This window comes from Choloepus didactylus, chromosome 10 (genome assembly GCF_015220235.1).
Source record: "Choloepus didactylus isolate mChoDid1 chromosome 10, mChoDid1.pri, whole genome shotgun sequence".
NCBI lineage: Eukaryota > Metazoa > Chordata > Mammalia > Pilosa > Megalonychidae > Choloepus > Choloepus didactylus.
In genome coordinates, this window is record NC_051316.1 from 55,012,745 (window position 1) to 55,034,788 (window position 22,044).

The following is a 22,044-nucleotide window of genomic DNA, read 5'->3' on the forward strand; positions in this document are numbered from 1 at the left end:
CAGGTTAACAGAGGCTGGAGTGAGCGGTAGGAATGGGGAATTAATGCTTAATTGATACAGCGTTTCTGTTTGGGGTGATGGAAAAGTTTTGTTAAGGGATAGTGGTGATGGTAGCACAACATTTGAATGTTATTAACACCACTCAATTGTGTATTTGAAAGTGGTTAAAATGGAAAATTTTAGGTTATGTAAATGTTACCAGAATAAAATTAAAACAAACAAGAAACCCAGAGAACTGTACAACACAGTGAACCCTAATGTAGACTATATACTAAAGAGTATAATTATAATAATATTGTTTCATCAATTGTAACAGAAGTATACTAATGCAAAGGGTTAATAATAGGGAAAACTATAGGGTGTGGAGGGGTGGGTATATGGGAAGTCTTTACTTTCTGCATGATTTTTCTGTAAACTTACAACTCTTCTGCTAAAAAAAATTTTTACTGTGTTCAAAAAATGCTATTTGTGTAACATCATTATGTATCTTTAAATTATGAAGCAACTGGAATTCAGGTTTCCAGACTTCTATTCCGGTGCTCTGGGATTAAAATTTTTTTTTTTAAATATTTTTCCTTTCATTGTTCTTGTCTCCCCCTCCCCCAGCTGGGTTTTTAGTCTAATACAGCATATGGTTTCCTAAGCACCCTGGTTTTTACCAGCTGCTTGACCATGAGCATGTTTCTTAATCAGTTTTCACACCTGTAACAAGGATATAGTAACACCTATTCATTGAATTGTTTGAAGGATTAAAGTAGTTAATATATGTGAAATTCTTAAAACATTGTTTAGCTCACAGTAAACCCTAAATAAATGTTGTATTTTTATTGTTTTAGCATATCCAGTCAGCTTGTTAGGAAGGTTGGGATCCTTACAGTATATAGATTTGGAAAATTCCCAGTTGAGTGTACATGTTAGGCAAGTTCAGAAGTGTTGCAGGTAGTAGAGCCCAGTTGTTTGTAACTTAACAACCCAAGAAATGTGGTGACCCAATAACTGTATTAGTTTTAGCTTAAATAACCGTATTTCATCTGTCCTCACAATGCTCTTCTCAGCGAGAAAAGATTTCAAGGGCATGGTAAGTGGGCCGGCTGAGATATTTTTAAAACGCTGAAATCAGTGTATTGTAACAGAAAACTCAGTGTATTAGACAGCCTGTTTGCGCACTGGTATAAAGATCCGCCCAGTCTTTCTTAGCTAAAAAGACGTTAGGGGAACCGCCACAAGGGACCCAGCTGGAAACTCTGCTGGAAACTCTGCAGGAAGTTAAAAAAAAAAATTGTTCAGCTCTGCTAAAGATTTGGTGCACCCAGCCATCTGTCTTTGGCAGCACAAAAGCTTAAGGTCCCTGTGCTGGACCTTAGAACACCTTGGAAGGCGGAGTTACAGCGCAGAAACAACAAGTTGCAGCATGCTAACTTATCTATGTTCTCAGGGGCCAGGAGACACCTGTTCTTTTAGTTACTCCAGTTCAGGCCTAACTGCTGTGATCTGTAGTTCCTGAGACACCCAGCCCGGGATTCCCATTGGGGTCATCGTCGGGCATCTCCAACTTAAACGCACACCTACGCGGGGCGGTGCCTAAAACACCGGGGCAGTTTCGCTCTCCGAGTCTAACAGTATGGCCTCTTGCTCCAAAGTTACTTGTTAAAGGGTTGGGACGTGACACCCTTCGCCCATTCGGAATCTCACATTGTGAAAGGAGGCTCAGGGGCTCGGGACAGGACGGTGTCATTGCTGGCAAGCAGCGAGCTGTGGGCATTCCAAAGCCCCACCCACGGCAACGCCACTTTGACGTCCGCACGCCGGAGGCCGCTATAGGCCCGCATCAGAACCCAGGACGACGTGTGGCGCGTGGACTCCATCAAGTTGAGCCCTGCGGGCACCCGGTAGGCACTTCCGGGCAGGTTCTGTGCACCTGTTCCTTTCTCCAGCTAAAGTATCTTTCTCCTCTGGAAAGCATGGGACATACCCATCTCCAGAAAACAAGGGATGCGTAGAAGCGAGACTTAACTAAGCACAACGCGGAAGACCGAGCCAAAAGCGAGAGGGTGCCGGGCACCTTTAAGCTGTTTGGGAGTTCACGTGACTCATTAAGTGTTGGGGGGGGCAGCGGTCACGTGACGGCGCGCGCGCCCCCGCGCAGGGAGAGTCGACCTGCCCTGTGCGCGCGCCTTCGCGGTGCCTCCCACCCCTCGACCCGAGGGTGAGGAGCGGCGGAGTGATCAAGCGTCTGTGATCCTCTGCGCGTGCGCAGCGAGCAGCTGTCACCCAGTGCGGAACAAGTCTCCCAATTTTCCCAAAGCTCCTTGGGTTGGAGGCCCCCGTCTTCCTTCTTATTCCCTTTCTCCGGGTTGTGTCCTCTTCCCCACCTGCGCTCTAGGTAACTGCTTTTTCGGAGTGGGAGGAGGTGTGGGCGGTGGGGGAGGGGCTCGGAGTCTTCACGGTACTGTCCCCATCCGCGTCGGGCAGCTGGGGGTGCCGGCGCCCGGAGGAGCCGAGACGCCGGGGCACAGACGCTCCGTTAGCGACCTCGCGACTGTCATGTTGGGAAAAGAGCTGTCGGCCATGGTCGCTGGGGAGGGAGGCGGGAGCCAGTGACAGCCCACTTCCACCCTCTCAGGAGTTCGGTCCCCGCGTTCGCCGTTCTCCCGGGTGCTAGAGCACGCGGATGGTCCTGAGGTGACGACTCCTTTCCTTTACTCCCCGCCGGTCCTGGGCAGCGGTGGACTCCGGGAAGCCGGGCCTTCGGGCCTTCCCCTCCCTGGGACTGTTACGACTTGCAGGGTGAGGGTGGGGGTTGCTGGCTAGATCACCCCGCTGCAGGCAGCTAGTCCACTTCTCCGGGATTGCCCTTAGCTCTGGGGGCTACCTTTTCGTTTTTTCTTAGCTCCGCACGGGGCCATTTCTGCTTGCAGTGCCTGGAGCCACGATGCAGTGTAGAGAGTGGGTGCTTAATAAATGTGCGTTGGATCGGGGTCCGTGGAATGCTAGGCAGAGAATTTGCTGTGTATCGGGGCCGTGGAGAGGAAACCAGGCAGGTCGGGGCGCAGAGCTGGATCTGCGGGGTTACGTCGGGGCCCAGGCTATGAAACTAGCAAGAGTCGATCCGGAGGCTTTCCGCGTGGACTTGGAGCCAGTCTCCCCAGAGCTGAGCCGTACACGCCTGCACCGTCTAGCTTTGGTTGTGGGCGATGCCTGGGAGGGATTTTGTTGGATTCCTCTTTCTTGAGAAGGAGGGGCAAACTTTTTTAGCACTTGATAAACTATCCCCGCGAGGTGATTATCTCGCACAGCTTGGAAAGCGTTGGTTAGAAATTGGAGTTTGCCCACCCTTATCCCGTTAAAGTTTCTGGCAGGCTCGGTACACCTAGGGTCGCATCCAACTTTGCCCTGTTTCACTTGAGTTTGTGTTTTTTTTTTAATTTTTTGTTTTTATTTATTTTCAACTCCCGGGAACTCGGCTTCACTGTTTCTATGGCAACGGTTACCGATATTCTAAATTCTAAGCGATGTGTTTGAAAATTAGTGGCTTTAATTCTTGAAGGTCCATTTTTAGGGTGTGGCACTTGGTTCTCTTTAACAGTCATCATTCAAATTCTCCTACCTCGGTGGTCCCTTCCAACCCACCATGCTTTATTTTGGGATGTTATCACGTGGTTGTTAGGATATATAGGCCCTCTTTTCCCCAAGTGAAGCTGTTATCAAAAGTTTGTAAGTAGTCTTTACAGCAACCCACGAACTAATACATAAATTTTAATTGATTAGTTGCATTTCATTAATAGAGTTTAATCGGTTGACTTTATAAAGTTAAAAATATACACCTTAAACATTGCTCGAAAAATACACATCTTAAACATTGCTCCTCCACAAGTGCTTTTAAAAATACCATTAACCATTCTATAAGAATGAAGATTTTAAGAAGCTGAATAGGTGCTTAAGTTTTTAAAAAGTTCATTGGCTTTAAATTTCATTTATGGATGAAAATGTGGTAAATTGAGTTCTCTCTACACCTTCTCTGAAACACCCAGGGCTACATTAGGTATCCCTACAGGGTACTGTCTGTGAATCCTGCTTTTTCCTTTTTTCATTGTTTTGTAATTGCCTCTTGACTGGTTTTTCCTCCCCTAATAGGACTGAGCTTTGAGGGCAGGTTCTGGATGGGTGTTGTTTTGTTGTTGAATTTCCTGCATCTTGCCATAGTACCTGAGGTGCTCAAAACATCCTCTTTTTTTTTTCTTTTTCAAATAATAGCTTTATTGAGATATAATTCACATACTATATAACAATAGATATTTAAAGTGTACAATTTAGTGGTTTTCAGACTATACACAGGGTTGTCCAACCATCCCCACAACTAATTTTAGATTGTTTTAATCACTCCAAAAAGAAACCCTGTAGCCATTAGCAGTTACTTCCCATTTTATCCCAACCCTAGGCAGTCACTACTCTACTTTCTGTCTCAGTGGATTTGTCTATTCTGGACATTTTATATTAATGATATCATACAATATGTAGTCGTCTGTGACTGCTTTCACTTAGCATAATATTTTCAAGGTTCATCCATGTGGTAACATGTATTAGGACTTCATTCCTTTTAATTGTTGAATAATGTTCCATTATATGGGTATACTATTTCATTTATGCATTCAACAGTTCATGGTTACTTGGGGTTGTTTCCACTTTTTGGCTATTATGAATAATGCTGCCATGAATATTTGTGTACCAGTTTTTGTGTGGGCATATGTGTTTTTTTCTCTTGGGTATATACCTAGTAGTGAAGTTGCTGGGTTACATGTCTTCTCTCAAATGAGTGAACAAGGAGGGTTAGTTAGTCTTGAGGGATTCTTTCTCCAGGCCTTACTTAGTGAGGCCTATTGACCATTCTCTGCTTTGCTACCAAGTCCACTTGTCTGAAGACAAGAATTTCTTCTCTGTGTGGGGCTTTGTTGTGTGGATAGTGCTGTATTTTCCTTTTCTGGTTGCTGTTTACATCATCTTTTTCTGTTAGTACAGGCTTTCTTTATACAGCTCTTGGTTATTCCCTTGAAATTCATTTATTTGTATTATGTTTGTTGGGGATAGAGTGGTAATGCAGGTCCATTCCACAGTGTTATTAAGCTCTCAGTGCCTAATGCAGGTCTCTCAGTCTTTTAAAATTTTTGTTCCCTTTTGGTAAACATTAATATTTAATGTTCCTCTCCACACCCCCTGTCTGATATGAATTCCTTGGCAGTTGTGCCATAGTTAAAAGTTCCTCTGTCTTTGTCCCTGCCAATCTGGAAGCTTTTGTGGAGCTTAAGGTATAAATTTAAAATATTGGTTCATTGCTTTTTACTTCTCCACCCTTTAAATATTTCCCTGTTCCACCCCCAACCCTCCTTTGGGAATTACAACTAAATTGAAGAAGATGCTGATCTCCCTAAATCCACATTTGCAGGGCCTAATCCTTTCCCCACTTACGCAGAGTAAACCTTTGAAGGAACCCTTTCTAGCCACCTTGCTCCTTCATTGCCTCCCATCATTCTTTCCCTGAGAACCTAGTCCTAACTCTAAACTCATCCAGTTAGACTTTGCCTAACTCATCTCCTTCCCATCAAACTTATTTTTCTTGTCCTGAAGTACTCATAGGGAATCTCTGTGTTCCCTGAATGGGCCCTTTTGGGTCCTCTGCTCATGCTCTGTTCTCTCTGCCTAGACTGCTCCTCATACTCAATCTTCTTTGTCTAGTTAATTCTGACCCATCCTTCAGAGAGATCAGCTCAGTTGTCACTCCTTCAAGTTAGTCTTCCTTGAATCCTGCTCACTTGCCATTGCAACACCCTGTATTTTCCTTTGGAGTCTTAAACAATCATGCCATTAGTTGTGTATCATTCTTCCCTCCCCACCACCATGTTTGCAGAGAAAAAAGTCCCTATTGAAATATTGCTGATGGTTACATCTGGGTGATGGAATTACGGGTAATTTATCTCTTTCATATTTATGTGTATTCTCTGAATTTTCTTCTATGAATCAGTATTACCTTTGTGAAGAGGGAAAAAAGTTAATAAAAATCCTATTTGTTAAAAATCTGGAGAACAGGAAAATATGGAGGAAAAAGAAAAATAATCGGTAATTGCTTTTTCATTTTATAAATTTTCTTCTGATCTTTCTTGTTTTGTTTAATAACCTAGATGAGATTTTGCTTATAGCTTCAGCATCAAGCTTTTATTATATTTTGATTCTTTCTCATGTCACTCTGAGGGGAACAGTGAGGATACTTACTGGTTGCTGTTAACATCATCTTTTATAGAGACGTAATTTCTAGTATTCAAATTACATTGATTCTTAGTGAACAGAATCTAACATCTATCTGAGACTTTTAGGGTATGAGAACTAAGTGTGTATTTAAAACCCATATCTGTTTGTTTCCTGATTAGAATATTTGTATGTTTAATAGTACAGTTTTCTTGCACAGTTACTTGTCTGCTCTCTCTTACTTTGCTGGGTGATTTATTCTGCCTATTAGTGGATGCATTTCTTTAATAGATACTAAACACTTAAACTGTGTGCCTGGCACTATGTTCCCTTCTATTATGGAAGAATTCCTTTGATTTCATGAAAGTGGATTACTTTTAAGAATGATATTATTTTTTAGTTACACTGTTGCTTTCTATTTTCAGATACACAGTGGCTTCAGGGTTTTTATGAACTGCATCATAGAATCTTTAAAAATTTACTATAGATTTTTATAGGTCTGTATTTATTTTGTATTTTTATGGATGGGTACTTAAGGAACAGAATAATATGTCATCAAGCAGGGCCCTTTTCCTGATGACTTCCTTTTTTATATCTCCAGGTATTAATTTGATATCTGTACTTGTTAACTGTATAATAGACCAAACTCTGATCTTCCCTCTCAATTCTGCTTCACTAGGATTCCCCATGCATGCAATATCATTCTGCTTCATTGCTCACTCTGGGAAACCTGATCCCAGACACCTCATGTTTCCTCGGCCCACAGCCAAAACCATCACTAAAGCTTGGGACTTCTGCTTCCAAAATATATATTGGATCTGTCTGCCTCTCTCCACCTCCAGTGCCATCATCCCAGTCCAGGCCACCAAGATTTCTCCTGGTCTGTTGCCTAACCACTAGTTCCCCTGTATCCACTCCATCCTCCCTCCATTCTTTTCTGATGGTCTTTTAAAGTGCAAATTGCATCATTCTCATTGCCTTTAGAACACCTAAAATTTCTGCATTATCTATTCCTATCCCAAGCTGCCCCCAGGTCTTATCTATTTAGTTCTAATTTTCCCTCTGCCCACTGGTTATTCATTTCCTCAAACTCCGCAGGCTGTTGTCTGGTGCCAAGCAGACTTTTCCGCCTACTTTCCTTTCTAAGCGTCTTTTGGGTCTCTGCTTGAATGTACTTCCTCAGAAAAACGTGACCTGTGTCACCTTCTCACTTCCCCAGTCTAAATCATCTGTACTAGTGATAATGTCTTAATTCCCTATACTTTTCCTTGCTTAGCATTTAGCACAGTTTATGATGATGTATTTATGTGGTTATTTTCTTGTTTGCCTCAACTGTAAGAATTCTGCAAGGCAGGTGCCAGGTATTTTTGTTCACTGATATATCATACCAGCACACTGTTGTATCACCAGCGGCACAGCGTAGATGTCAATATACATTTGTTGAAAAATGAATGAGTCTTACATATATGAAAACATTAAGGAAACTAAGACAGGACACAATAGGAAATACATTTTACATCACGACCCAATACACACACACACACACACACACACACACACACACAGGAAACTGAAACAAAAATTTCTTAAAATAATACTTTATCATCTGTGCTGTACTCAGAAAATACCCAGTTCTATGCCACATATTATAAAAATATTGATATAACTCACTGAATTGGGTAGGGCTCTGCAGTTTGAATAGCACTTGCTCTAAGGTAATAATACAAGGAAAATGTCTAGTTTCCATCAGTCCCTCCTCTCTTCTTTGAAACACAATTGCTGTTTTCTCAGTCTTCTATGATGTTGTTAGTAAAAATATAATTTTGAATACTACTCCCACCCCCTACTCCCTGGCTCCCATTAAGAAAAAAGACTGTTGCTGAAAGCTAGTCCTATGTAGACTTTCTGGGCTGATCTCAGGTACTTCCTCGGAGGAGGGTTGCTAAGGTCAGGTTGAGAAAAATCTAAAATCTAAACCTGACTCTCCTTTAGGTCTTACCTGGAGGGTTTTTCTGGGCCACTACTAATTCTAATAGTCTAATAGCCAGTTCTCTTCATCTTACCTTGGCTGAACTCATTTCAGGTACATGTTTAGTCATTGAATCCTAAGGCAAACCTCTCATCAGTTTTGTGTTCTCAGTTTGTTGAAACCAAACAAAATTCTTAACTTATTAATGGGGGATCAAGGTGAACCAAAGAGTATTTGGGAATGTATGAATTAAGGAGCCTGCCTGAGTCAGTGTGTCCTGTTCACTGGATCATTACTAGACCTGTGGTTCTCAAACTTATTCACTTACCAGAACCTCCTGTAAGGATTGGTGTTGTTTGGCTCCACCATGAAATATTGATATCTTATAATCTGTTTTGCTAACTAAATACTGGAAATAACATTAGTGTCTAGCAAAAGGGCCATTAAAAATTTAATTGTGGTAACATATATCATAAAATTTCCCATTTTAATTATTTTTAAGTATACACTTCAGTGATGTAAATTACATTCACAATGCTGTGCTGTCATCACCTCCATGCATTACTGAAAATTTTCCTCATTCCAAACAGAAACCCTGTACCCATTAAGCAATAATTTCCCATTTCCCCTCCCCCCAGTCCCTGGTAACCTCTAATCTACTTTCTGTCTCTATGAATTTAGTTATTCTAGATATTTCATTTAAGTGGAATCTTACAATATTTGCCTGTCTTGCTTGTTTCACTCAGCATAATCTGTTCAGGGTTCATCCATGTTGTAGTGTGTATCAGAACTTCATTTTTTTATGGCTGAATAATATACCATTGTATGTGTATATCACATTTTGTTTATCCATCTTTGGTGGACATTTTGCTATTATAAATAATGCTCTATGAACACTGGTGTGCTTGTATCTGTTTGAGTTCCTGCTTTTAGTTCTTTGGGGGTATATACCTATGAGCAGAATTACAAAAGAGCTATTTAGCTGAACATAATGCAGTGATATTCACAATTTGGGAAAATATTTAAATAATGTTGGAAGATCTAAGCCTTCCATTCCATGTTTAATGATTGTAATTATGTTTAAACATATTTACAAATGTGAAAAAAATACACCAGAATATTAATTTTCATTGATCTTGGTGGTGAGATTACTGTTAATTTTTATTTTCCTTTAGTAAATATTATTCATGAAAGTTTTCTTTTCTTTTTTTTGAGAATGAAGATCATTGCATTTATAGGCATAAAGGCTCAGTTAAACAAATTTCTTATACATTAACATGTATTTGCAAATAGGAAAAATAAAATCTTTTTAAAAATTTGTTGGTTCATCAAATGCAACAAGTATACTACACTAATGCAAGATGTTTATAGTAGGATGGTATGTGGGAACTCTTATTTTATGCATGATTTTTCTGTAAATCTACAACTTCTTAAAAAAAAAAAAGTTTTGTGATTGTTTAAAAAAGAAAATAATGGTGGAAGGAGCCCAGGTTTCTCAGGGTTGTGATTTGAGGGCCTGTTCCCAGATGAGATGTCTGTTCCACCATCATGACATATATTCCCTCACTGCAGTGATCCATGATCTACTCCTAGCCTGCCTTGCTTTCCTTTCCTATCTAAGCTTCTATCCTTTTGCTGAAATAAGAATGCCATCTCTCTCTTCTTTGCTCAGGCATGCTGATAATGAATGTTCACTTTTGGTTGCCTGTTGAAAAGTCCTAATATCCATTATTAAACTTGACATCTGGCTTGAGTTAAAGGGGTGGAGTTTTAGATATGGGGTATATAGTTGATATCTTCTATTAAATATTTGGAAAATGTTTAGGTATATTGGGACTTACAAACAAAATTGAAGGAAACATATTGTGATAGCTTCAATGTGTCAGTCAGTTTTCCTGAGACCTATGTTTGAAATTCTTTAGTCATTTAACATTCAAGCATATTAAATATTTGAAAGCACATTATATTTGATAACCATACAAAACCATTATTCTAAATATTGATTTGCTCTTTACCAGAGAAGAAATGGGAAAACTTTTGAAAACAGAATGTATGCATGAGGACAGTTGGCTGGTCAGATATGACTTTTTGGGGTGTACGTGGGGTTGAGGGGGTGGGGCAGCACTTTTAGGGAACTTGGTAGTCCTCCCATTTTTGGCCTTAACGGGTTCAAAAATCTGAATACTTCCAGTGGATCCAGAGTGCATTAGGCATTGAGGACTAATATCCTTAGCATTGCTCCCTAATCAAAGTAAAAAGAACCACTACCAGATCTGAGGCACTTGTGTCTACTCTTCAGGGCTTTTTCTAGAATGATTTGGTCCCTAGGAAACTACATGAGTGATAGAAACTCTTTTGGTGACAGGCAGGTGTCAGCAGAAAGAGATGAGTAGTGTCGAGGCGTAGTTTGAACAGGTGTGGAAAAGCCTGGTGGGCTCTTTCTCAAGAGTGTTCCCCTCTGCTGATTCTTCCTTCTCAGTGCATTTTCTCCTGATGGACAAGGTAACAGAAGCAGATGAATTCTTTCACTTAGGCTCCCACTTTATCTCCATCTTTTACCTCCTTTTTTCACCAGACATTTGTTTAAATTCCAGTCCTGAGGACTTATCCTTTGTCTTTGATTGGACGTCAGGGCTTTGTTGCTTGTGTTCCTTCTGTCTTGAGAGTCCATCCAGGTAACAGGCATCCCTTTGGGTGGCTTTTGGGGCATTTCAATGAGGCCTCCTGGTTCTCGGTCACAACATTCAGGCAGTTTTCATTAGCAGGAAGAATCTGCCCCTGAGAGTGGTAAATTAATTTTTCTTTCCTTTTTGATAATTTCGTTCATTTTTGAATAAGCAATACATATATAGGTATAACATTCAGAGTATATAAAGGGGTGAAAAGTTCATCTCACTTTGGCTTTCAGACAGGCTCCCTCAAGTCAACCATTGTTTCTTTTGTAGCTTTCCAGAGATATTCTATATAAGCATGTGTATGTATATACATTATTTTCTTTCACAAAAATGGTAGTATCTGTATTTGCTGTTTGAATATTTTTTTCATTTAACAATACAATTTAAAGATAACTTAAAAAATATCAGTACATACAGAGCTCCCCCTTTTAAACATGATTGCACAGTATTACATTGTATGCAAATATCATAATTTATTTAGCTTATCATTTATTATCACTAACTAGTTATTGAATCATTTAGGTTGATTCTTTCCTATACAATGATCTATGCTTCTATCAATGCGTCATTACCTCAATGTTTTAATTGTTTTAGCTTTATAATATGTTTTTAGAATTTTCTGGGTTATTCTTGATTATTTTTCCTCATTAACTTTTTTTTTTTAACTTTTTCAATGGGGGTTTATTAGGTTGCAGATTTACAGTTTTGAGGCCATGAAAATGTCCAAATTAAGGCATCGAGAGGTAGATACCTTCTCTGAGGAAAGGCCAAAGGCATCTGGGGTTCCTCTGTCACATGGGAAGGCACATGGCGATGTCTGCTGATCCTTCTCCTGGGTTCTGGTTTCAAAATGGCTTTCTCCTCCTCATTAACTTTAACTTTAGAATCAGTATGTCTAATTCTAAAAATTTTTATTGAAAATATCTTTGATTTTATAGGCTAGCATATGGAGAAACTATATATTTAAGATGTTAAGTTTTCCTAACCAAGTATGTGGTGTATGTTCCGGTTTGCTAATGCTGCTGTTATGCAAAATACCAGAAATGGATTGGTTTTTATAAGGGGGGTTTATTTGGTTACAAAGTTACAGTCTTAAGGCCAGAAAAGTGTCCAAGTTAAGATGTCAACAATAGGGTACCTTCACTGAAGGATGGCTGATGGCGTTTGGAACAATAGGGTACCTTCACTGAAGGATGACTGATGGTGTTCAGAAAACCTGTTAGCTGGCAAGGCATGTGGCTGGTGTCTGCTGATCCCCGGCTGTGTTCCAGCTCCTCGCCCAGGTCCTGTGCATTCTTGGTTCTTCCCCCTAGGATGTTTCTCTCTAAGTGCCTGGGGGTCCTGTTTTAGCATATCTGGGGGCAAACTCTGGGCTTCATCTTTTTTAGCTTCTCTGGGGCAAACTCTGGATTAGCAAAAGTCTGCTTTCAACGGCTGGCTCCAAAATGTCTCTCTTAGCTGCAGCATGGAGCGCCTTCTGTCTGAGCTCTTATAGGGCTCCAGTGAACTAATCGAGACCCAGGCTGAATGGGAGGGGCCACACTCCATGGAAATAATCTAATCAGAGTTATCACCTACAGTTGGTGTGTCACATCTCCATGGGAACAACCTAATCCAAAAGTTCCAACCTAGTCAAGACTAAATACATCTGCCCCCATAAGATTGCATTAAAGAACATGGCTTTTTCTGGGGGACATAATGCATCCAAACTGGCACAGTATGTCTTTCCATTTAAGTCTTTTTCAAGTCCTTAGAAAAGACATTTTAAAGAAATCTTTACACGGATCTTGCACATTTCTTAAATTTATTCCTTTCCATTAAAAAATATGTATATATCTTACTTTAGGACAATCTCAAGATTATAGAAATGTTGCAGCTATAATACAAATAACTTTTACTTCCTTGAAAAATTTGTGAGTACATTGCTTTTATACCCTCTCACCCCTCAATACTTTAGTGTGTATTTCCTACAATGACATTTTCTTCTATAACCACAGTTAAACCATCAAATCAGGAAATTAATAATGACACATTACTATCATCTAATCCTTAGATCCTTCACATTTCACCATCTGTTGTAGTATTATTTTTTTTTTTTTTTGGTAGCAGAAGTATCCAGTCCAGAATGACTCATTGAGATTTCTTGGTTTTAGGTCTCTTTAGTGTCCTTTGGTATCATATAGTTCCTTGGTCTTTCCATGATTTTTATGATCTTGACAATTTTGAAGTTGACAAGCCAGTTGTTTCATAAACTCTAATTTTGATTTGACTGATGTTTCTTCATGCTAGATTTCATGTGGCATCTTTGGCAGGAATATCACAGAGGTGATGCTGTATTCTTTTCATTGCATCATTGGTCAGGCAGTGCACAATTTCAATTTGTCCTATTACTGGTAATGTTCATTTTGTTCACTTGATTAAAGTAGAGTCTTCTGTGTTTCTGCTCTAAAGTTATTCTTTTTCTTTTGAGAAACTATGTAAATACCCTGTTCCTTATCAAGCTTTCAATTTATTTAAGTTTAGATTTATGGTTTCCTATTTTAGTCAATGAGTTATAAACTGTTAACATTATTACTTATATTGATATTTAAATTGTTAAATGTTGGCTGGTGGAAATCCTTCAAGCTGGATTGTGTGTCCTTTTGACATATCTTGTCATTCTTTGAGCACTTCCTCTCTGGCCCAGTAATAATTCATGCTCATCTTACCGAGATATTGGTGCTTATTGCTCCTGGTTTGTCAAGGCTCCCAGTCCCTTTCAGTGAACAGAGAGGTAGAGAATATGTGTATGTTCATATATACATTTACATGTGTGTGTGTGTATACACTCAAGCATATACACATAGACTCAAACACATGTGGAATTATGTAACACATGTTCTAATAATGAACCATTCTTGCATCCCTGGAATAAACCCCTTTTAGGCATAGTTTATTATTTTAATGTGCTTTTGGATTATGCATGCTAATTTTATTTAGGAATTTTCATGAATACTCAAATGAAATTGTTCTTCAGTTTCCTTGGGCCATTTGTTAAGTTTTGATGCCCATTTTAGGCATGCTTCATAAGAAGAGATTTGTAAGCTTGCTATTTGTTTTTCTGGCTCTGGAACATCTTAAATAACATTGGATTATGTTTCTTAAAATTTTAGCAGAATTACCCTATGAAAGCATCTGAGCTTGATGCTGCAGATTTATTATTAATTTTGTGGGCTTTGGTTTTCTTCTTTATTTGTGGCGGCTGGAGAGCCTATCAAAGCTGTTAGTCATAGTTGGCCCTGGGGGGCCATTCAACTTGAGATCAGTTGATTGCATCTACTTGCTCTCTGATTTTAGGAAAGTCTTTTCCCTTTTTTGAGCCCCAGTTTTCATCATCTCTGAAATGGAATAATGACCTGGCTAATTTCACAGGGAACTTTTAAGAATGAAAATAAAATAATGGATGTTAAACCACATTTTGCTTGGTAAAGAACCAAGCAAATTCAAGATTTTTGTTTTTTTTTAAAGATTCATTTTAATTAGATGCCATTGTTCAAAGAGTTGTCAAATGAGGATAGTTTTCAGTATCACATTTTTGTAGGAGTTTCTCCAGATGGACTGTGCCTTTCCTAAAAAATCAGATGAATGGAGAAAGACAAACACAGAACACATGGAGACCTTTGTTTTGTTATTAACAAAGCAAAACTGTGAATCAAAACAGTAAAATGTGGCCTAAATAGACTTTGAGGTTTTCGTGGACATTAGTGAGGTTTTGAGTCTTGTGTTTACTAAAACTGTATTTTATAATGAAGAAAAAAAAGCATTGGGTAACATAAAAATATTTTCCTTTCTGTTTGCATTATGATTGTATTTGTGTTTATTGTAAGTTGGGCTGGTAGACATTGAAAATCTTTTTAGATGTGTTTGCAAATCAAGAAAGCCATGTATCAGTGTCAGGATTAAAGGAAGATGAAGTGATCAACAAATACCCGTGCAAGGTTTGGTGCCAAACTTTGCAAATAGGATGAATATATCGAAAAATACCAAAAACCCTTCCCCTCAAGCTTGGTCTTTTGGACGGATAGTTACCCAGAATGTGCAAATTGCCATACTGCTTTAAAGTAGTGTTAAACTAGTGTTTAATACAGTGTTTTTCCACATTCATCAGTAATGAACCAAGCAGGGACCATCAGATCAATGTTTCTGTTAGGTTTTCCAACCTTGTTTTCTTTTTTTTTTTCCAGTATATTTGATACCGAGTATAGTGGTTTTCTGCGTTTATGAGATTGTGAGTCTTTTGGGATAAATGAAAAGTGTACATCCTAAAATGCCTTTAAAAACGTTTTGAAAGTTTTAAGGTTTTAGGCGTCGTTTCTATGTTTGAATTCGAGAATGAGTAATTTATATGGTCTCGGGTGGATTCATTTTGATAAAATAGGTAATCTCTTGTAAAAGTAGCATCGGTTTTGCTTTGTTGCTGATCAAAGCGGCGGTGATGCGGGTTCCACCCCTGGTGACCAGCGGACTCCGGAAAACCCGCGAGCCCGCGGGCAGCGCCGTCCGGAAGTCCGCGCTGCTTGCTGCGGTCGGGAGAGCTGGGGATCCGGCGAGCGGCGGGAGCCCGGCGGGGCGACTAGGCGCGCAGTGGGCGGCTCGGGGCTGCGGTTGCGTAGTCCCCCGGCATGCGGGGGACTCAGGTAGCTGTTCCTCCTCCTAAGCCTTCCCGCGCCCCTCCCCTCCACTCCCCGAGGTAGCCAATTCAACTCCAGCCGGCTTTTAACTTGAACTCATAGTCATGTGAAATGCAAGTTTTGGAAACTGTTGAAATCGCTTTCTTTGACTCTCTGTGTGCCTTCTTCAATCCTGCTGCATAAAAGTAGGAGTTTAGAGAGGGAATAAAGTATCTAAATTTCCATGAGAACGATCCATTTTCTTTTCAAGCAAATATATTTTTTCGCATTGATTCCATGATTATTTGGTCCTGTCTTGCCCCGAATTTTAGTGTAGTTTTGTAATTTAGTTGGAATTAACAGAATATTTTTTATTTTTATTTTTAAAAAATAAATCAACACTTACTGAAACCGTCAGAATACCGGATTATGAATCTCATCAAATAAAAAACGTTAAGTTTGAATGTTTTTTAGATGACTTTTGCCCTCTCCATAACTTTTTAAGCATTTTTGTTCCATGTTTAGAATTTTTGTTGATGTGCTTATCAGAGATTACTTTTGGATGCACATTCAAAATAATAGGTTTGGAAAGAGGGTCCAACAGTAAAGAAAGTATTGGCCGTTTTAGAATGGGTGTTTTCTATTCCTAAATAATAAATCTAATGCTGACATGATATCTCTGCCTTGTGATCACTTGTGATCATTTGTCTATCGGGTACATTTCTGTTACAATTCACTGTGGCAGCTTATTTATTTATTTATTTTTACCATATACTTTTTTCCGAAAGAGGATTTAGCAGTGTGCCAACATTTATATTTAGTGAGTTTTTACTTTGGACCTTTGACAGATTGAATTGTAAGATATGACATGACATTTTACTACATTGTAATGTGAGAAATTGTTGTTATGAAACACCGCAAATCACTTTCTAAAAAAACAGATTTCTTATTTAACTACTACTCCTTGTAAAATTTGAACCTTTCCTTTGTCCCCTTTCTCCCTTCAATAAATGACACATTTATGTTGAATTTCCTCTCATATCAAAGGATTTTCGTGGTGTGTGTGGTTCACATAGATAGAAATGACTTTTGTCACAGTGTGCAAATGATTTTCTACCCAAATTATCTTTCAGTGATAAAGTCATCGTTGGTGTTACACTTTATAATTATTTAAATATTGAAGGTACTTTACCAAAGGAGCCACACTTGATTCTTCATTTAATCTGTGAATTTATTGGTATATATAGTTGTGTTATTGGTTCTGTAACAGCTCAAGACTAAGGATAAGAGACCTAAGCAAGTTATTTCCACCTTAAAGGCTTGAATACAAATGTTTAGCCCAACCCAAGTTTGTTTTATTAAAATAATGTCACAAACTAAAATTAAAAACATTTTAAAACCTTAGGTTGGAGTGGGGGCATTCTGGTCTGTCTTGATTTAGGTAAATCTAATGTACAAAAATATGCAATAACCAAAACTAAAAATTAGGAGTGATTGCTTATTATACAGAAGGATTATTTATCTTAAAGAATGGTTTTAGAATAGAATTTCTTTAAAGAGCAGCTTATTGGTTTAATTTAAAGTGTATTTCAATTTTAAGAAACCCTTCACTCTGTTGATTATTTCATCATTTTAACAAAGGATTTATATAATATATGAGGCATGCAAAAGACATGGCACAAAGTCCTATGAATTCACCCAGATAAAGCTGCGTTTTTCTCCTCTCATCCACCTTCCCTCCTTGGCAGGTCTTCTGATTTTTTTGTGTTTATTATTCTCATGCTTTAAAAAAAAAATGGATTTGCTGTGTGTGCATTTATCCTTAAAAAAGATTAAAAATTTTTTTTAACATTTGTAAAAATGGACATATGCTTTTATATAGTCCAAGGTTTAACTTTCTGAGATTCATCCGTATTGTTGGGAATAGTTTTGGTTTGTTAATTTTCATAGCTGTGTAATATTCCATTGAATGCATATACTGTAATTTATTGATTGATTCTCTTGTAGATTTACATTTGAGTTGTTTTCAGTTTTTAGCTATTACAAAAATAGTTCTGTGACCATAATTATACATGTCACATATTGAACATATGTTAGAGTTTCTATGAACCGTAGAGCAGGGTTTCTGAACTGTGGCACTGTTGAGGTTTGGAGCCAGATAATTCTTTGTTTTGGGTCTGTCCCATGTGTCGTAGGATGTTTAGCAGCATCTCTGGCCAGGATGCCACTAGGTGCCTCCAGTTGTGACAAACAGAAATGTCTCTGGGCATTGTCAGTGTCTCCAAAGGGGCAAAATCACTCCTGGTTGAGAACTGAGATTCTAAGGAAGTAGTTCTCAAAATTTTTGATCTCAGGACCTCTTTACACTCCTAAAAATTGAGTTAAATACAACTTTAACACATGCTCACTATCTTAGTTCTATGGGAATTATGTTTTTAACAGTTTGAGAGTTATGCTTTGATGTCGTTTATTGGGTTAGGAAAGTTCCTATCTAGTTCTACTTTGCTAATAGTTTTGTTCAGGAATGGGCATTGAATTTTATCAAATGCTTTTTCTTCATTGATTGAGATGATTTTTCTCTTCTAATCTGTTAACTGGTAAATCATTTTTATAGTTTTTTTTTTTTTTTTTTGCTCTAGTGTTAGGCATTCTTATATAACTTGGTCATTGCTGGGTCCAGTTTGATAATATTTTGTTTAGGATTTTTAAAATGTAGCAACAAATGAAGTTGGCTTATGCCTTTCTTTTCTTGTGTACTGACTTTGGTTTTGCTATCATAGTTATTCTGCTGTCGTAGAATAAGTTGCACTGAAATCCCTCTCTATTCATTAGAAGAGTTTATATTAAGATTGGAATCTGTACTTTACAAGATTGGTAAAATTTACGTGTAAAATCATTTGGGCCTGGTGTTTTCTTCAAAGGCAGAGTTTTAATTGTTTAAATCTCTTCATCTGTTATGGGACTATTTAGGCTTTTTGAGTCTTCTGGAGTCTAATTATGTAATTATGTCTCCATTTATTTCTAATTTTTTTGTGCTTTTTTTTCCTTTCTATTTTCTGATTATTTTTGTCTGTTATTTAACCATTATTAAGTACTAACCGTTGCTTTGGTTGATCCTCTTTATTGTAACCAGATTTTTTTATTTCATCAGTATCTGCTGTCATCTTTATCTTGATCTTCCTGACCTTTCATTGAGTTTATTTTGAATTGTTTTTTATTTTCAAGTTGAATCTTTAGAGTCATTATTTTTCAGTCTTTGTTTTTTTCTAATATAAGCATTTAAGTTTATGCTGATATGGTGCATTTCCAAAGTTGTAATGTGTAGCATTTTCATTGTTCAGAATATTAAATTTCCGTTGTTGCCTTTGACTCCTGAACAATTTAAAATTATCTTAAGATTTTCATGTATATTGGGATTTTAAATTTATCTTTATTATTGAGTTCCTATGTAATTATTTGTGGTCAGAGAAAATGGTTTGTAGAATGTTGATTCTTTGAAATTTGCTGTTGTTTTTATATGGCCTAATGAGGGGTCAGTTTTAAAAAAATGGTACATAAATGCTTTAGAATAATATGTATTTTCTAATTATTGGATTCAGGGTTCTGTGTGAAGCTAATAAATAAAACGTTAATTCAGTTCAAATATCTCATATTTCCGATGATTTTTCTTTTGCACATGTGTGTTTGACCTAGCAAGGATTAAAAGGAGTTTGAAAGCTCCCACCATGAAGTAGTTTTGTCATTTTCTCCAGATTTTATGAATTTTTGGTTAATATGTTTTGTTTTTAAAATTTTTATTGTGGTACATATACAACTTAACATTTCCCTTTTTAGCTACTTTCAGATATACAGTTTAGTGATGTAACTTTCACAGTGTTGTGCTATCATCACCAACATCTTACTAAATGTTTTATATGTTTTGATACAATATTATTAGGTGTATGTGAGTTTGGAATACTCTTTCTGGTGAATTCAGTTTTGATCATTATGCAGTGACCCTCTTTATCCATAATTAGTGCTTGTTATCTAAAAGTTAATTTTTTTCTGACATTTAGATAATCTTGTTTTGTTAATATTTGCCAAATTTATGTCCCTTTATTACATTATGTTTTTGCTGGGTCTCATGTACAGGATTAGCTAGAGTATTTTTTAAAGTCTAGTCTGGTAGAATGTAGGAGACTAGCGATAGACAGCAACCAGTGAAGGGAGAACAATAATCTAAGGAGAACAGATAAGTTATGGAGGGTAATCTTAATGTTATGGGAATGCTCAGGAATGACTATGGTTAGTTAATTTTTGGGGGGGGGGGGTATGGTAAGAACATGTTGGAAGCAATGTATTTATTTTAGGTTATTTGTTTTTCTTATTCCTTTGGTTATGGTTTAAAATGTTTTTATTTTATTATTTGTTTTTTATTTTTTTGATAAATAAAGTTTAAAAAATAAAAAAGTCTAGTCTGAAAATCTGTCTTTTAGTAGGCACATTTTGACCATTTCCATTTATCATGATTATTGATTTCTTTGGACCTCCCCTATTCTCTGAATTTGTGTGTTTTTCTTCATTGCTTTTATTTTATCTTCTTTCCTGATTCTCTTTGGTAGGTTATTTCATTTGCCTTTTGAAAAAAAATTTTTTTCAGTCTCTCCCTCCACAAGTAGTGATTTGGAAAATAAATACTTTATGCCCTCTATATCTGTATTTTTACTATTTGCCCTTGAAAAGTTTACCCTCTGTATTTAAAATGTAGTCAGCATATTAACCTCCATCCATGAGAGGTGCATGCTGTTTGGAATATTCTTAATTTTCATCTCCTTTATCCTTTTATGTTTCATAGCTTAAGATTTTGATTTTCTTAATCCTGTATTTTATTTCATTAAATGTTACATACATAGTTTTAAAATATTATTTTTTTAATAATTCCAACATTTTAAGACTTTGGGAAGGCCTTGTTTCTGCTATTGTTACTCTTTTGTTGTGGCTTGTTGCCTTGCTAATTGTGTAATTTCAGATCAGAGCTCCTATTTTATTTAATTCAAGGGAGGGGAATCTTGAGGTCCTAAATGGGGTTGTTTTCCTTCCTAGAAAATTTGCAGTTGCCTACTTGATCTCCTTTGCTGGCTTGGGCCTTAATCCCAGTGAATCTGTCTCCTCCCACCCCAGCAGTTTTATTGAGGTATATTCACGTATCATACAATCCATCTAAATAATACAATCATTGGTTTGCAGGATCATTACATGGTTGGGAGTTCCTCACCACACTCAATTTTAGAACATTTTCATTACTCAAAACCGAACTAAACCAAACCTCATTATATTCCATGCCCCTTATCTGATTCCCCTATTATGACCCTTAGCATTGGTGTGGTACATTTGTTACTGTTGATGAAAGAATATTAAAACATCACTGTAAACTGTAGTCCATATTTTGCAGTAGGTACATTTATTCCCATATACCATTCTATTATTAACTTCTTGTAATAGTGCCATACAGTTGTTCTAGTTCACGAAAGAACATTTTTTATTTGTACTATTAATCACAGGATTCACTGTGTTATACAGTCCCCTGTTTTATCCTCTAGCTTTCCTTTTAGTGACATACTCTACTCTAAATCTATCCTTTCAACCACAATCACCCACATAATTCAGTGCTGTTAATTCCATTGAATCTGGTTTTGTACCTCCATACCACCCTGAGATGATCATCTTCCTCTAGTGGTCTGGTGAATGCAGTGGCCTAAGGGCAACCTGGCATTTTGTATTTAATTACTAGTCACCCTCCCTGTTCTGTATCTGGCATTTCTCTCCCTCCATTTTCCTGGACTTTATAGTGGAGCTCAGCAGAGCATGAATACTTGTAATTTATAAAATTTATGGCAGGGATTTTTGTGTCTCAGGTACCTATTTCTTGACTTGTAATCAAAAGACATTCACTAATTCATTCAACTTGAATGAATGAATCGGGTTATGTTTAGTGGATTTCCTATATAGCTTCCAGCTCTATAAAAAGTGATTTGAGAGAGAAAGCCACGGAAATAAGAAGCTGAAAGCAATGATACCTGGAAGAGAAGGAAAAGACCAGCAGATGCTGCCATGTGCTTTGTCATGTGATGGAGGAGTCCAGGATCGTATTATTATTGTGTGCTCCCTATCCCCTACTGAGGGACAGCTCACCTTCTGTGACCCAAGTCCCATTTACCTTCAGGGCCCTTCTCAAACCCACCTCTTCTCTATGCCTTCTCTCACAGTGTCCACTGGTGATCTTTTCTTTTTCCCGTGAACTCCTAAAGCACTTAATGCTTGTGCTTTGAATTCGACCCTGAAGTATATCCTACCTTGTATTGTCAAGTTTGCTAGGGTTCCTAATTTTTTTGGATTTTCCCTTTCTGACAAAGTGGGAGGGATCTGTGGCCAATTGTCCACTTTTCATTTCTTTAAAAAAATTTCCTCTTGATTTTGGACAACCTAGGCTGCTGTCCTGGGAGGAATTTTTTCTACTTTTGGCTTCTGCACCCAG

The 22,044-nt window shown here is 37.8% G+C and overlaps 1 protein-coding gene across 4 annotated transcripts in view; it reads left to right on the top strand.

Annotated features, from left to right (window-relative positions):
- The first annotated feature begins 2,012 nt into the window (after positions 1-2,012).
- Positions 2,013-22,044, top strand: part of KDM4C (lysine demethylase 4C) — a 517,981-nt gene continuing 497,949 nt past the window's right edge. The window contains exon 1 of one of the 4 annotated variants that reach the window (XM_037798529.1): positions 2,013-2,383. The gene's annotated coding sequence lies outside the window, so the exon portion shown is untranslated. Of the gene's footprint in view, positions 2,384-2,470; positions 2,683-22,044 lie in introns of those variants that run through there. The other 3 variants (XM_037798530.1, XM_037798517.1, XM_037798518.1) reach the window with 3 other exon arrangements.